The sequence below is a fragment of the Rattus norvegicus genome, chromosome 4 (genome assembly GCF_036323735.1).
Source record: "Rattus norvegicus strain BN/NHsdMcwi chromosome 4, GRCr8, whole genome shotgun sequence".
NCBI classification, from domain to species: domain Eukaryota; kingdom Metazoa; phylum Chordata; class Mammalia; order Rodentia; family Muridae; genus Rattus; species Rattus norvegicus.
The window spans coordinates 33,922,149-33,940,033 of NC_086022.1; the positions used below are offsets into that span (position 1 = coordinate 33,922,149).

Sequence of the window (17,885 nt, forward strand, 5' to 3'; positions counted from 1 at the left end):
TTATAGACTGGCACCTTGCCTCTGAGCAATGCTTCTAGCTCTGTATTTCATCACTGAATTTCTAAAGATGAGCATCTGTTCATCTTAGATTAATCTCAGATCACTACAGTTTTGAATTTTTATCTATCGTGCCTAATATATAACTCGATATTTTTTGTCCTCAAGAAATGTCAGTGGAAAAACCCTCTGGCATGGTCATAGCACATTGTTAAAAATAGTAATCATGCTTTTCCAAAGTAACATAAAAGACTATCGGATTCTGAAAAAGCTTCAAAGTTACTTTAGAAATGGAGAACCCTAAACTTAGCTCTAGATCTAATTCAATAAGATTCTTGGTGATGGCCAAAACCCAAAATGTAAGTAAGCATCTGTGAATGCTTATACTATATAGTGAAGAACTGTTTTAGGATATATTATATCCATAGACGTTTATTCTAATAGATATTTACATCTATAAATAATTATTAAACATCCACTTATTTATTAGGTCATAGAGAGGACAGAAAGAAGTTAGGTAAGGGGTTGGGGTGATAGCCCAGTCAGTAAAGTGCTTATCTTGCAACCAAGAAGACCTTCAATCCACAGAAGTCACTAATCCTGATAGAGACAGGTAGATCCCCAAGGCTCCCTGTTCAGACTTCCTTGACTACACTACCAGGCACAGGCTAATGAAAGACCTTGTTTCAAAAAATGATGTAGGTGAAATAAAAATGTCATCTAAGAAGTGACTATCACATTTGTACTCTGATCTCTTAATGCATGTGCCCATAAATGCACATCAATACAACACACACACACACACACACACACACACACACACACAGAGAGAGAGAGAGAGAGACAGAGACAGAGACAGAGAGAGAGACAGAGACAGAGACAGAGACAGAGACAGACAGACAGACAGGCAGAGAGAGAGAGAGAGAGAGAGAGAGAGAGAGAATGGAATGGTCTTATCACCAATAAACTTAATATTTGGTATAAGAGAGGGAAGAGAAATAGACATTATCCACCATATAACACAGAACAGAATGAGCATTGTGTAAGATTTAAAAAAAAAACTTGCAGTGAAATACAACTTTAAAAAGCTTATGGGGCAGACGAGAAACTAGATCAGCCCCCAAACATAGGGCCTGCTTACCTTATGGAAAGTTATTGAGTTCTGGGCTGTACAGAAGAGTTAAAGGAGGTTTAAACTGAAATCCCCCATAGTCTCACAATGCTGGGAAAATAATTCTTAAAGAGAAAGGAGCCTACACCAAATCAAAGCACAGGAATTATCCTCAAGACATTTGAAACCAGAAGTTGATTGATTCTACCTGAGCTATAATCCAGTCTGGGTAGATTGCAGCAATCAGTCCCACTCAGTTCCTGCATAACAGGAAAGAGAGCTAACTGTCCCTGGAATCAATTAGCAGCAATGGCAGCCTGTGCTGCTTCATATACAATTTCTAGCACATAATAAAAACTTGAAAGACAAAGAGGCAGAAAATTGCTATTGAAAAATAAAGGAAAAAGATAAAAATAGAAGCAGAGAGATGATCAAGATGCTAGGCAATTAACATCTAACAGTTTAAAATAAGTAAAATTTAATTGGTATAAAATAAAATAAAATCGTATAGGAAAAAAAGGAAGAACTTTAATAAAGAGCTGAAGTCTAGAAAGTTAAATAAAAACCAGGGGAAATGATTCACTATACAATAAGTGAACTGATATCATAAAACTGAAAAGTACAGTATATAAAATTAATTGGGTAAAATAGGGCAGAAGACAGGAATATAGAGAAAGAGGGGGTCAGTAAACATGAAGGACCAACACAGTTAGTGCAGGGACCTAGGCGGATAAGAAAGGGACAGGAGCCTGACAGAAACTCTCCCTGAGGTCTCATGTGCAGAAATTTCATGAACAGATGGAAGGCATACAGCTGCAGATTCTAGGATCTCAAGCAGCTCCAAGAAACAAGGAGAGAAGAACACAATAAGCCCAGGATAGTCAAACTGTCTAAAACGAAAGCCGAGACACTTTTACAAAAGAACATAGAAAAAAGGAATTATTCATTACATTCAAGGTGTAACCCCAAAACTGACAACTACCTTTTCAAAGTACACACTGGTGGCTTGGAATGGGGCTCAGACTACTAAAGACCTGAAGAGTTCCCACACCCATAGAAGGCAGCTCACAATTACCTAACTCTAAATGCAAGCGACCTGATGTCCTCTTAGGGCTTCTGTGTGTATGTGGTACACATAAACTCACACACACGTACGCATGCCCATGTGTGTACTCACAATAAAAAATCTTCTTAAAATAACCCAAAAGGAGGAATGATTTAAAATTTTATACATGAAAAAAGAATATTCAAAATGAAAGTGAAAACGAATTTTTGGAGACAAAGATCCTTGTCAGCACATCTAGACTACAAGGTACACCAAAAGAAGTAACTCAGGATGAAATGGGCTACAAGAAGATACAAGACTAGGAATACAGAAAAGCATGAAGCCCCCACAGAGGAAATAGAAATAAAATGCCAAAGGTGTAATAGATTAAGTCAGCAATTATTCTTCTAGAATATGTAACAAATAGAGAAATGATGTCTTATGATGGTCATACCATGAAAGGCAAGAGAGTCATACATGTAGTTTTAAAGCATGGAAAAATTATTCAAAAAAAAGTTATGTTAAAAAGTTAAAAGACATAAAATGAGATGGTTTTAATGTCATGTTTGTGTGTGTATGTGTGTGTATGTGCATGCATGTGTACATGTCAGGTGTGTGCATGTGTATGTTCACATGCCACAGTGTGTATGGGCAGGACAGAGAAACCTTCTAGGAGTCGGTTCTTTCCAGTATGTTGGCCCTAGGATGCAAACTCAGTCAGCCAACTTAGTAGCATACACCTTTATCCTTTGAGCCATTTTACCAGATGATAACTATATATTTACAATTTATAATCTATCACCTACAATTTTAAATCTACATATCTACATGTCTATACATCTATAAATCTATATATCTATATAGGTATCTAGCTGTATATCTATATCTCATCTATAACCATATCCATATCTCTCTATCTATATATATATCATCTATATATCTATTTATCATCTATATATCTACATCATCTATATCTATATCCATATCTATCTACCTGTCTGTCTGTCTATCTATCTATATCAAGGACAGATAATTGAGACGCTGTATAAAATGAATGGAACAAAGTTTAAAACTTTGTTTAATGAGAAGATGGCATATAATGGTGAGACTGTCATCTACCTCTAAAATTCATGTATAAATTTAATCCCAAATGCAATAATTTTAAAAAGCATTGTAGGCCTGGGATATAGAGTGCTTGCCTGGAATGTGCAAGGCCCTAGTTTCTACCCTCGATATCTCAAAAAGTTACAAATAAGAATGAAACAGCTGAAAAAAATAAATAAATAAATTTAAAAAAAAAGAATGAAACAGCTGGGCATTAGGAGATGGCAGAATCCAGGAAACGCTCCCTAGGCCGGTCTACGAGGAGTACCTTGCTGGTGCCTCGGGACGGGACCCAGCCGGCCTTCAGAAAACAAAGAAAACAAAAACTCAAGGAATATCTGTTAATACGAAAAACAATGTTTCCATACAAACAAGAGAATCAGATATCCAGAGATCAGAAAATGATGACATCTGAGGATCAGGTCCAAGAAGGGAAAAAAGTTGTGAAACTCAAAACAGAAGTGGCTGATAAAGAAAATATTGGAAGTATAGTTGAAAAAAAAAACTGCATTCCATTAAAAGCTGAAGAAGCAGCCAGCTCAGAAATGCACAACTCGAAGGGCGATGTGCAAGCTGTGCGGTTGTTATCAACCGGAGCTGATTTCCCAGGTCAGCCTGTGACGTTAGACCAGGCATGTCACCATAAAGACAGGGCAAGGACGCAAATGATGGCAGAGAAGCCGAAGCAAGACACTAACAAGTCTAGAAAACGAGTGCTTGGCTATTATCACGGCCAGATTGTTCAGTCTGAGATCAATTCATTCAGAAAGCTACCCAGTGTCAAAGAGTCTCGCAGCAACCAAGAAACTCCCCACTACTGTGTCTAAAGCCGCGAAGGCTCACTGTGGGCCTGGGAAGGCGGTCAGTGTCAGAGCCTCAAACACAGCTGCTGCCACCAAGTCCTCAGACACTAACTCTGTGAGCGCCTCGTCCAAGAACACTCTTGTGCAACCACCTATCGGAAGTCTCCACAGTAGTACCCAGGGCGCTGTGAAACCCGGCCTCAGCGGGACCCTGGGCGCTGCAAAAAACAGGGCGGGACCCTTACCAACGGTACAGTCAGAAAAGAGTCGCTTGAAAAGGAGTCGCATCGACCAGAGCCGGTCCTGTCTGTTGTCAAAACCAGTTCTCAGGACACAAAGAGAGGCAAGGCCCCACCAAGAAGTGTAGCATGTAAAGATGTAGCCAGGACTAATTCATCTAGTGCCAGGCTGACAGGAAAGTCCAAAGATCCTGACCAGCGCAGATCCACGATCGCAGGAGCGGCTGTTCTTAGATCAGCTCAGCCCAAAGATACCACAGCAGACAGGAAAATTCAGATGACAAAGGGAAGGGGCTAAAAAGGCCTCCTCATTCAGAGGTCACCCAGGCTGAACCAAAGAGACAAAACGAAAACGCAGTTGGGTCCTTTTGGACTACCACGGCAGAAGAAGATGAGCACAGATTATTTACTGAAAAAGTAAATAAAACAATTTCTGAATGCCTGAACCTCCTTAATAAGGGATGCCCAAAAGAAGAAATTTTTAGCTACATTGAATGACCTGATTCATAATATTCCAGATGCCAAGAAGCTTGTTAAATATTGGATATGTCTTGTACGTACTGACTGAACCAATCACAAGTCCTATTGAAAATATTATTTCAATCTACGAGGCCATTTTGGCAGGGGCTCAGCCTATTGAAGGGATGCGACATATAATCATAGATATTCTAACGACGAAGAATCAAGAAAAAGCCAATTTGGGAGAAAATATTGAGGAGGCTCATGCAACCAAGGAACATATCCAAGAAGTAAATGTTGAAACTAATCTTGGGTCAGGAAAACCAGAAGAGGAGAATGAACATCATAGAAAAGTTGAGGTTTATGAAGATAATCAGGACAACAAAACAGAAGATCCAACCAATGATCTAACAACCTGGGACTCAAAAACTGAAGCAGGTTGCCTGATTCGATATAATGTATCTTCTACACCTCGATTGCAAAGTATGAAAAAGACACAACATGATGAAAATTCCACATTTAAAGAGCTAAAGCTTCTGACACCTGTGAGACGTTCGCACCACATTCAAGAGAAGACTTTACGACTGCCAGACATGTTAAAAGACCATGACCCTTCCGTGTCTTCCCTGGAAGAGGGAAGTTGTCGGAGTTGGGAGGGGACGCTTTTGTTTGCCGCCCTAATGCAGCCCTGTGCCCTCTGTTCTGTGAGACCGAGGTAGCAGAAGAGGAATAGCACTCCCGAGGCCTCAGCAGTTATGGTTGTGTTGTGTACAACTTTACAATAGGTCTGATGCTGTCTGCATGCCTGAGTATGGTACCGGTGAACGTCATTAGCCTGTTTATTGTGTTTTAAAAATATGTTAGCTGTTTCACTTTACTTACTACTTTCAGTAAAGAAGCGTAATCAGAAAACATAGCCTATATAAATTTATATTTTTACATTGACTTTGTTCCTAATATGTTTATAATATAAATATGTGTGTATAAATATGAAAAAAAAAGAATGAAACAGGACTAGGTCATGAGATGACTTTCTGTCCTGAGCTACATGAGCATGTACCCAAAGCTCCATGAATGACGGAGAGCAAGCCTACACCAAACACTGTATCCACAGGTCTCTGGATTGGGACCTCTCCCGGCTTTCAGACACATGAGGGAAAAAGAGTTGTTTAAAAATTCTCCACTTTAAGGTATTTTATTGTGATGTCATAAACTAAAATATAGTAGATTTGTTGCAACTATGTCAGTCTCAGTGAACATAGACCAAAGCCAATAGTGCTCAAGGGACCCAGGTAAGAAGGCGGTGACTTCCTGCCAGTGTGTGTTAAGTACTGAGCTCCAGGCCAGCGGGGCTTATGCAGCAAGAGGCTGTCTCACAACACATAATAAATAAAAAGAAACTGAGAATAAGGAAGATGTTCCAATGGTCCAGATCCAATCTATTAATGACAAAAATCACAGTAAAATGTGAAATTTGATGATCTGAAGGGAAATCCTCAATAAATACGTCTGATGTGAATATTAATGCAGGAGCAGGCAGTGTGTCTGCTGCGGTGAGTAGGGATGTGAGTGGGGCCTGTGCTGAAGGTGAATATCTGCAGAAGTTGGTGACCAAAGGGCAGAGTGTTTTCACGTCTGGGGGACACTGCGTGAACAAACATTCCGATGCGAGCTTCCCGGGAAGAAAAGGGATGAACAGCGTAGAAAAAAAAATTGTTTGAAGAAACATCAATGTTTCACGTCATGAGAAAATGTAAACGATCAGGTGATGGAGGCTCAACACAGACACACACACACACACACACACACACACACACGCACACACACACACGCACATGTAATCAGAAAAGCTCCCACTGAAGGCCTACTATATTACAGTTAAACCATCAAAAATAACAAGCAAGGGAGGTTCTGAAAACACGGAGAGAAGAGCATCTAGTCTTATAGACTGGCAGAAAAGAGGGTAAACTAGGAGTGGGGGAGGAGGGGACAACATGAATATTCCATCCAACAAAGCTAAAGAAAGCTGACCTTCTGAGGGGAAGAAGAAAGGCTTTAGTGTGGTGATGTGTGACTGCAAAGCTGACCACTTGGGAGGTAGAGGCAAGGCGACCACCAACGAAGGAGCACAAAAGAACCAGAAGGAAATTAGTGCAAGAGAAAGCCTTCACTTCACAGTGGTAGCCTTGACTACAAATGGATTAGCTCCTAACTTAAAAGATATAGGCTGGACGGATGCATTTACGACTCTGTGGTATGCTTCATGCATACAAAACCAGCCAAACACATAACAAAAAGGATCACATGAAGTAAAAGTGCAGGGACAGAAGGAGACAGAAAGGGGAAGAGGCAGGCAGACAGACAGGCAGACAGACAAGCAGAAAGGTCAAATTATAGGCCAGTATCTCCAATGAATACATATGGAAGAATTCTCAAACAACCGCTACATTTTATTAAGGGTGGAGGCACATGCTGATTGTCCCAGTATGCTGTATTTGGGAGGCTGATAAATGCATTCCAGACCAGCAAATCAAAACTTACATCATATAAGATGACCGTACACCGTAACCAAGTAAATAATGCAAGGAATGCAAAGATAGCTGACGTGTGTGTTAATAAACATAATATATTACAATAATGGAATGGAAAACAAGTCACGTGATTCATAGGGCTAACCATCTACAGGGAGAAAAATGGAAGAAGAGGTTGCCACCACAAGAGGAAAGTCAGAAACAACAATCAGTGAGTCATTACATACCCCAGTGCATTCTTTGTAGTCTCCCACAGATCAGTCAGAAGCTTGCCCGCTGCCCTTTCTGGCAGTTTGCTTCTCATGACCCTTCAGTGAATACAGGCCCACTCTGTTAGTTACTGATGACGCTTCCTCTCCATTAGCTAAGCAAGGCCAGGAAGAAATGTGGCTTAGCTGCTGATGGCCTTAAGAACGATGCTTATAGCAAGTTTCAGCTTCAGGTCTAGAATTCTCCTAACCTTTTAGTGATTTAGTGGAGCAAAAGAGCCACAAAAATGCATCCACGGCGCTACAGCCAAGGTGTTTGTCATGTCTGACACCACTACTCTGAAGTTCAAGTGGGCCTTCACCTTGATTGATCAAAAGAGAGGTGGTGGCTCTGGCACGAAGACTGGCAGGATGTCCTTCATTGGAGAAACATCCAACAAATGGCTCTCTAGATGCCGTGGGGGACGAGGCCCTGTGCACTGCACCACAGTTCTAAGTGTTTGGCAAGAGTTTCAATGGCACGTATCCCAGAGGTGTCATCAGAAGTGTTTCACCTTGCTTTGCACCATTCAGAAGCATTACCAAAGAGGTGAGAGCCATGGCAATCACTTTCCTGATGAGAAGCCCCTATTGACAAAAGGGGGTTTCAGGGGTACCAGCTGCTCTCTTTGGCTCACGACTGCTTTGGGAATCAAACGCCCTTTTCACAGGGTTGCCTAAGATCATAGGAAAACAAAGATATGTACACTACTATTCATAACAATAGCAAAGTTACAATTATGAAATAACATGATGGCTTGGGGTCACTACAGCATGAGGGGCTGTATTTAAAAGTCACAGCATTAGGAAGGCTAATGCTCACCTAACTCACATACTTAGACTAAGACAGAAATGATGGAAGAACTTCAAATCACACACACACACACACACACACACACACACACACACACACACACACATGCCTTTGTTGCCACTGGGGTATCTCTGAGACTTCCTTATGAGTTCTACTATGCCCTTTAATTGTATAGTTTGGTAATGTTTTGCATTTATTTTCAGCCAATTCGGTGATGCAAGTACATAGCTCTCCAATAAGACTAGAAATGGGTTGGGAACCTCTGTTGAAAGGTAGAAAAAAAAATGTAGAAATGTTTAAGTTAGTGATGATGTTTTTTGCCTCCAAATTGTAGTTCACGTAGTCTTTTTTTTTTTTTGAGAAAGCTATTCATTCATCTTCTTCTGATCTACAATTGAACTTTATGTTGATTTCCACAAAGAAAACAAAGTTCATAGAAAAATGGATCAATCTGGAGGGTATTATATTAGTTTAGGTGACTCAGACAAAAAAAATAGAATCAATTTCCCTTCATGGTCAAAATTCTAAAGATATTAGATATCGAAGTAATGCTTGTACTCAAGCAGAATGGAGCCGTATGTGATCAGAGTCTCACGGTACAGTACCTGACACGGGATATAATCAGGAATGTCATGGCAATAAAATAAGAGAAAGTGGGAGTGTAAAGACAAGAAAAGAAGAGCTGAAACTACCTATAATGTAGTTTTAACTATGGAAAAGCCTAAGGATTCTAATTTACAAAATGTTGGAACTAATGAATTTAGTAAAGTTATCAGACACAAAAAAATCACAGTGAAGGGAACAAGGGACAGAGTAAAGAGACAGCACACAGAATAAGACAAAATATTTCCAAACTATTCCTTTAATAAGGTGCTGGTGTTCAGAATGTATAAGGAACTCAAAGCAAGAGTATCACACACACGTAAGTAAAAGGATTTCAAAAACACAACAGACCTCCACAGGCATTGCTTGAAAGAAGAAACAAAAACTTGCTAATAAGTCCATTAAAATAGTTAATGTCATTGGCCATCACATGACTCAAAACTACAATGAGATATTACCTAGGGCTATCATGGAGAAGACAAAAAATAGGTGCTTGGAGAGATGACTAAGAAGCTAGGAATGTCTAATACTCTTGAAGATGACCCAAGTTATTCCAATTGCCCATGCTGGGCAGTCCATGACCACTGTAATTCCAGACCCAGGGGACATATCTGTCTTCCACAGGCCCCAGAACACACACACACACACACACACACACACACACACACACACACACACACACACACACACACACACACAGAGAGAGAGAGAGAGAGAGAGAGAGAGAGAGAGAGAGAGAGAGAAAGAAATATTTTTAAACAAACACATAGTGCTGGCAAGGATATAAAGAAATGGACACTCTCATTACGTTGATGGGAATATAAAGCATTAAAGTTTCTCAAAGATCTAGAAATCAAGTACCCATATGATCTGTAGCCCTATTAGTAGTTATATAATCTGAGGAAATGGCTTAAGTATATGTGGAATAGCCATCTGTCCCTTAATGTTACAATAGCCAGGATACAGTCTTAAATTATCTAGTCACCATAGCCAGGATTAGGAATAGACCTAGGTATCTATACTGGCTAGTTGTGTATGTCATATCTGGAGTTATCACAGAAAAAGGAGCCTCAGTTGTGGAAATAACTTCATGAGTTCTAGCTGTAAGGCATTTTCTCAATTAGTGATCAAGGGGGCAGGACCCAGCCCATTGTGGCTGGTGCTATCCCTGGGCTGGTGGTCTTGGGTTCTAGAAGAAAGCAAGCTGAGCAAGCCAGGGGAGCAATCCAGTAAGTAACATCCCCCCATGGCCTCTGCATCAGCTCCTGCTTCCTGACCTGCCTGAGTTCCAGTCCTGACTTCCTTTGGTGATAAAACAGCAATGTGGAAGTGTAAGCTGAATAAACCCTTTCCTCCCCAACTTGCTTCTTGGCCACGATGTTTGTGCAGGAATAAAAACCCTGACAAAAACAGTATCCATCACCAAATGTTGAGAAGCTATGGCATATATACATAATTAGATATCATTCCACTGTACCAAATAATAAAACTGTCCTTTGCTACAAGATGGATAGAGTTGTAGGATGCTAGTAAGATAAATCAACAACCCAGAGGCAAATACTGCATACTTTCACTTCTGTGGACACTAAAGCAAGTTGATTTGGATGCAGATCAGTGATTCCTAGATGCTTAGAAGGGAACTAGGTACCGGGTACCAGGTAGAAATGTAGCTCTTGTTACAGATATTGTGAAGAAGTGGGGGGGGGGGGGGGTTCAGAGATTCCAAACACAAAGAAGGAAATTAATTGCCTGGATTTTTGCTAGTACACACTGCATGTGTGATGAAATACCACACTGAACAAATCAGTGTATAAACCTATTATCTGTTGATCAGAAAAAAGAAAGAGTCAAGATTATGGAACAACTTGGAGAAAGCCCAGAGTCCCCAAGTTCGGTCTCGGCAGCCATCTTGGAAGCATAGGGCAATGGCTACCTGAGAATAGAACTGACATAATAAGAATTGAGACCAAAATTCTTAAGGAAAATTAATGTTTAACCTAAAACTTGTAGGTTTTCAAAATTAAACATGTTAAACTGCTAAAAAAATTTAACCAAGTACATATTATAGTGGTATTACCTATCTTTCCATCCTATAAAATTAATCTTCTATAGACTTTAAACAATCACTCCGTATTCCTCCTGCATCTACAAACTTTCATTCGGTTTCCTCTGTCAGAAATTGTGAATATTCTATGTCCTTCACATAAGGAAAAAGATGCATTGTCTTCCTGAGATTGCTTTATTTCTTTCAGCAGAGTACCCTGAGAGTTTACCCATTTGTGGCACATGTATTTCTCCCTCTTTCAATGTATGACTGTTTTTCATATTTTAACCATTATGAGTAATGCTTCCATGAACATGAGATGAGTACCGTGTTTCCTTTTGGGGGGAGTAGGGGAAAGACAATTGCTAGATCATATGGAAATTTTGCTTTTTAAAATTCTTTGGTACCAGGAATTGAATCCAAGGCCTCAAGTGTGAACTCATATTCTTCTATGACCAAGATACATACCCATCTCTGTGTCTAATATTTTGAGTAGCTGCTATGCTATAGAGGTCAGAGAACAAGTTTTTGGAGAATAAATGACTGGTATTTAGCTCCGAATGAGACTATATCTTTCTTTCCAACGCTCAGGGAACGCCGTGGAAGAAGGGCTGGGAGGTGTCGATGAACGCAATAAAACACTGTCTTCTGGGCATGGCTATTGCACCCATGGATAAATAGCAGATGGGACGACCTGTGTTCGACCTGTACAAGACTCAACCTATCAAAGACATGGGCTCTGGAGAAGCTCATGTTACCTTACCCCTCCCTGAAGATTTTTACAGTTAACGCTGCTGAACTTTCCCCTTCCTCATGTAAACACACACCTATACTCATGAAAGGAATCCTAGTTAAACATAGTGGCTCACACCTCTATAAACAGCAGCGGCAGCAGCAGCAGCAGCAGCAAAGACAACAACGCACACAAGTGAAAGTAAAAAAAGGATTTGTTGGAACCTCCACAGGCATTGCTTGAAAGAAGAAACAAAAAATTGAACCAAAGTGTGAACACACACACACTCATTCATTCCATAGGTATGTACACACACACAAACACCACCAACACCAACACCACCAACACACACACACACACACACACACACACACACACACACACACACGAAGAAGGAGGCAGACCTGTTGGAAAGAAGAATTGAATAGATTTGTGAAAGAATAAAAAAATCCTAGAATCAAATTAAAAGGAAAATGTCTCTGAACATCTGAGATAAAGCAAAGACAGTTCTATGAGTGACTGCATGACAAAATGAGGAATATCTCAAATAAATATATTGATGCATTAGATAGAGTGAAATAAGAAATTTCACTGCAAACTTAATGAAGTTAATTGGCCGTGATGAAAGCACTAAAGACACTAGGAATAAAAGGAACCATAGTCAACATCATAGGGAGTGGACGAACACTCAAAGCACCTCTGTGTACCAGGAAATGGAGAAAGGTATCCATTCTTTCCACTTTGACTTATGCTTGAAGTCTTAGGTCAAGAGGAGAAATAAAAAGGCTCAGAGATAAAAGGAGAAAGAACTCAAATTGTCCTTCATCATTTATTATTCTACAATACAAAGAAATATAGATTGTGGACAAACGACTTCATGTACTGGAGAATACAAGAGTGGCACAGTAGCAAACAAAAAAATTCTTTGAAAAACAAACATGATTAACAAAGCATTAGCTCAGCTAACCAAAAGAAAGAGAGAAATGAACTAAAACAGTGAAATTGGAAAGAAGGTGGGGGGGAATTTACACCAAATACCAATGAAATCCATCAGGCCCTCAGAGAAATGTTGAAAATTAATGGTGAAAAAAGTTGGAAAATTGAGAGGTCATGAATAAATTCTTAGATACATATGACTTACTAAAATAAGATACAGAGAATATAAACTTAAATGGATCTACAGTGATCAGCAAGATTGAATCCATAATAAAGAGCCTTGTTACAAAGAAAAGCCCTGGGCCAGATGGATATTCTTCCAAATTCTGCAAAACATTAAAAAAAATAACTAGCACCTGATTTAATTACATTTCAATTGTCATAAAACAAAAGCAAACAAACAAAAACCCCACCATATCCAAGACAATTTATAATAGAAAACATTTTAAATGAGGTTTTCAGTAGCGTACCTCCTCCAAAAAGGCCACACCTCCTAATCCTTCTCAAGCAGTTCCACCAACTGGGCGCCACATATGAAAACATGTTAGCCTGTGGGGGAGGTTAGTTCAATCTGTCATAAAAATTGTTTTATAAAACACAATGAGAAAGAACACCACTAGCTCTTTCTATTAATGCAGCATTACCCAAATGGTACAACTGAATAGAGAAAAGAAAGAAGAACGAGATCTACAGACTACTGTCCATGTTGTGATGGTTCATGAAAAAGTCCCACATATTTGGATGCTTGGTCCTCAATTGATGGAACTGTTTTGCAAGGAATAGGAAGCACAGCTTTGTTGGAGGAGATGTGTCACTGAAGGTGAGCTTTGAGGTTTCAAAAGCCCACACCATTCCCAGTTAGCGCCCCATGATAGACAGAAATATCAGCTTCTGGCGGAAGTCTTGAGGCCATCTCCATGGAAGATTGAGCTTGTCTTAAGTGCAGCAACACTAGGTCACTAGGCAAAGAAGTATAATTGACTATGACAGGCAGACATTGGGATATTGGCAGTGGGTCTACATCTTCCCCCTGCCTTGCCAAGGACCTTTCAGACCTTGGCCTGGTAGCTGAAGACTGATACCCTGACCTGACAGCTTAAGCTAATATAGGCAACTAATGCTAGCCTGGGACCTCAGTTCCCAACAGCCACGGAACACCTTAGCAATAAGAGATGATTCCTCAGTAGTGGGTAAGTTCCTGTCATTTTTAATAAATGTGGGATCTACTTAATCCATATTTCCTGATTACTCCAGCAAAACTACCCTTCTTAGATCTTTGTGATGGGCTCTAATGGCAGTACCCACCAGCCTAGGACTACAAATCCTCTCCTCTGCTCCCTCTGGGACCACTTTATCAGTCTACAGAGAGGAACACATACCTTCCTCATTACACCTAGTTTTTCAACCTCAATCTTGTGCATTGTTGTTAGGGTTTAAGTGTTGGGAAGAAACATGGTACTCATGGCAACTCTTATAAAGGAAAACATTTAATTGGGGGCTAGCTTACAGGGTTAGGGGTTTAGTGCATTATCATCATGGAAAGAAGCATGGCAGTGTATAGGCAGACATGGTGCAGAAGGCGGAGCTGAGAGTTCTACATCTTGATCCACAGGCAGCAGCAGGAGACTTTGAGATACACTGGGTATAGGTTGAGCATAGAAGAGGTAAACAATCCCATTTCCTAGAGTGGCACACTTCCTCACAAGGCTACATCTCCCAATGGTGCTACTCTATGGGTCAAGCATTCAAACACATGAATATATGAGGGCCATTCCTATTCAAACCACCACAGGTAGGGATATCATAGATAAATTACTATTCTGGTTCTTTTCATTCAACTCCTTCCAAATTTTTCTCTCTCCAGATTTTTCTCACTTCCATTCTCAGAAGCGATTCTTTATCTGTTAGCTGACAATACTGCTTTACTCTAACCTCTTCCAGACTTTCTCATTGACTCTAAATTATGGAATACCTCTTCTGCTTTGGTGGCTTCTTATTATTCTCCATTAAGATCCTACCCCCAAGACCTTACCTATGCTGCTCTCAATGGCCTATCTATTTAAATCATAGAAAGGGCCTTTGTGATGGATGCTTGGCCCAGAGAGTGGCACTGTTGGGAGGTGTGGCCTCCTTGGAGTAGGTGTGGTCTTGAGGGTATGGGCTTTAATACTCTTGTCCTAGCTGTCTGGTAAACAATATTCTGCTAGCAGCATTTAGATGAAGATGTAGAACTCCCAGCACCTCCTGTGCCATGCCTTCCTGGATGCTGCCATGCTCCCACCTTGATAATAATGGACTGAACCTCTGAACTTGTAAGCCAGCCCCAATTAAATGTTGTCCTTACTTATAAGGACTCTTAAGTTGCCTTGTTCATGGTGTCTGTTCACAGCAATAAAACCCTAACTAAGACAGAAGTTGGTACCAGGGGTATTGCTGTGATAGGCCTGACCATGGTTTTATTTGGAGGAATATGGATTTGGGGGCTTTTGAAAGGAGTAGAATGCTTTAAGTTGGGCTTAATGGGTTATCCTACTAGGAATATGGAAAACTTTGTTGCTCAGAGTGATTTGAACTTTGCTGACCTGGCCCAAGAAATTTCAGTGGGAAAGAATTTCAGTATGTAGCCTAGAGACTATTTTTGTGGTATTTTCGTGAAGAATGTGGTTACTTTTTGCCCTTGTCTGAAGAGTCTGGCTGAGCCTAAGGTAAAGAGACTCAGATTAATTGCATTGACAAAGGAAGTCTCAGAACGCCCCATCATAGACTTTGTTCTCTGATTAAGTCTCTTTAAGAGCACTTTAAACAAGCATAGCAAGTTTAGAAAGGAAAAGTATAACATACATGGTTCGAGTATTAAAGGGCTACCAGGACATGAAATAGAGCTGAATTCTATGCTCTACAAGATAACCGATTAAGGGATTTGGGGGCAAGAACCTACCCAGTTAAATTTAGATCTAGGCCTGATGGTACACACCTTTAATCCCAGGAGACATCATCAAACAGATCTCTGAGGTAAAGGATAGCCTGGGACAAAGCAGGCTGTAGGTGAAGAAAGCTTAAAGCCAGGCATGGTGGTATACATATTTAAACCCAGCATTGCAGGAGACAGAGACATGCAGATCTCTGAGATCAAGGTCAATCTACAGGGCAAGATCCAGGAAAGCCAAGCTTAGGCAGAGAGGGAGTCAGTAAACAAAGCTGGTCATAGAATAAGGAGGGGCATTTTCCAGCCCCAGCAAGCTGCAGAACATGGCAGCTTTGGCCATGTAGCTTTGGCTTTAGAGTGAAAAATAGAAGGAACTACTGGGACAATTGAGGCTGGTCAGGTGGAGTTAAGAAATTAGCTGTGATTAAGATGAGACCAACATCTCTGAGGTGAAATCTTCTGGAAAATGTTTTCAGAAAACACAAAGAAGCTGTGTTCCAGAGATAGCCAAAGTTGTACCTTGCGCTGCAGCTGTCCTTGGTAATGTACAAGTCATCCAGGGACTACTGGTTTTAAAGGCATAAAGAGGACATAAAGAACAGCTGAAGCTTGGTACTGCGAGAGGCCATGGAAGTCCATTGGTGAAGGTGCAGACTGAGTTAACAGTCCAGGACTGAAGGGGTCATGCAAAGGATTTGAGGCTTGACACCGTGAAGAGAGCCTATGGAGAGACTATTTATTGGTGAAGCCTAGTTCCAGTGGAAGACCCCAGCGTATTGCAGATGCCAGTATCATGGGATGATCACCAAGAACAACAGCAGCAGAGGAATGGATCAAACTGAGTTTAGAGTGCTACAGAGGGCAGAGCTAGAGAAGTGATGCCAGCCATTTGGAGGAGCCCAGAAGGTTATGTATGAATCCCAGATATTTAAACAAGAAGCTATAACACTGTAGTTGCCTTGGAGACTCCAAGGCTATAGGATATCTCATGAGGAATACTGCTAACAGGGAGTGGCAACAGCCCAAGAAAAGAAGTTTGTTGCTGTCAACAAAGATGAAAAAGGAGTTGGAGACCTGAAAACTGCTTCGACATCAGACATGGAGATGCAGAGTTTGGAATTTGCCCCACTGGTTTCTAATCTTGATCCAGGGATTACAACTAAGTGATTGGATGGATCTCAGAAGAGACTTTGAACTTTAGACTTTTGACATTGTTGATACTGCTATAGACTATGGGTACTTTGGAAGTTGGACTAAATGTACTTTCAAAATTATGCTATGGTTAGACATGGCCCCCATAGACTCATGTGTTTGAAATGGTTTAAGTATGCTTGGCCCAAGGAGTGATACTGTTGTGAGGTGTGGTCTTATTGGAGTAGGTGTGGCCTTGAGGGTGTGGGCTTTACTACCCTTGTCCTAGCTGCCTGGGAGACAGTATTCTTCTAGCAGCCTTCTGATAAACATGTAGAAACTCTCAGCTCTGCCTGCACCATGCCTGCCTGGACACTGCCATGCTCCCATGCTTGTTGATACTGAACTGAACCTCTGAACCTGTAAGCCAGCTCCAATTAAATGTTGTCCTTTTAAGAGTTGCCTTGGTCATGGTATATGTTCACAGCAGTAAAACCCTAACTAAGATAGTCTTAAATCTATCCAAACTCCACAACACCTTCTTAATAAGGTATTCTGAAGCCCATTCACTTACCCAATAACATCCTTATCATGTCTGTCCTAGAGCCTGGTGGTTCTACCTGTCTGATTCAGGACCTTGGGATTGTTATCAACGTAGTCCTTCCTACACATACTGTGATGGCTAACCCTTGTAACTCTATTTTTTCAGATTCCTTCTTCTCCATATCAGTTTACTGATCTAGACCTTAAGAACATGTTCTTTACCTTTCCTTCATACCCAGATTCACAAGGTCTCTCTGCATTTACCTGGGAGGACCGTGACACCAGGACAGTACCTCAGTTTACTCAGACTGTCCTTCCCCAGAGGTTCTGAGATAGTTCCTATCACTTCAGTCAGGCTCTGGCCACAGAACTCCTTTCTTGACTTTTCTCCCAGATGCTTAGTTTGATATGTAGATGATCTTCTACTGTGCAGTACCTTACTCTCGATATCACAACAATATACTGCTCAACTTCTAGAATTTCTAGGAAAGGAAGGGTGCAGAGTCTCTTCTTCTGAAGTTCCACTTTAAGTCAAGTATCTAAGCTTTCTCTTATCCCCTAACACAAACTTGGTGCCCTGAAATCCCTCAGACCTCCATACACCAAAGAAGAAATTCT

General features: G+C 40.7%; 1 protein-coding gene and 1 pseudogene across 2 annotated transcripts in view; both read left to right on the top strand.

The window, feature by feature from the left end:
- The first annotated feature begins 3,478 nt into the window (after positions 1 to 3,478).
- Positions 3,479 to 5,491, top strand: Ckap2-ps1 (cytoskeleton-associated protein 2, pseudogene 1; annotated as a pseudogene).
- A 9,309-nt stretch (positions 5,492 to 14,800) lies between these two features.
- Ppp1r9a (protein phosphatase 1, regulatory subunit 9A) overlaps positions 14,801 to 17,885 on the top strand; it is a 321,979-nt gene continuing 318,894 nt past the window's right edge. Inside the window, exon 1 of one of the 2 annotated variants that reach the window (XM_039108474.2) lies at positions 14,801 to 14,979. The gene's annotated coding sequence lies outside the window, so the exon portion shown is untranslated. The remainder of the gene's footprint in view (positions 14,980 to 17,885) is intronic. The other variant, XM_063286778.1, reaches the window with a different exon arrangement.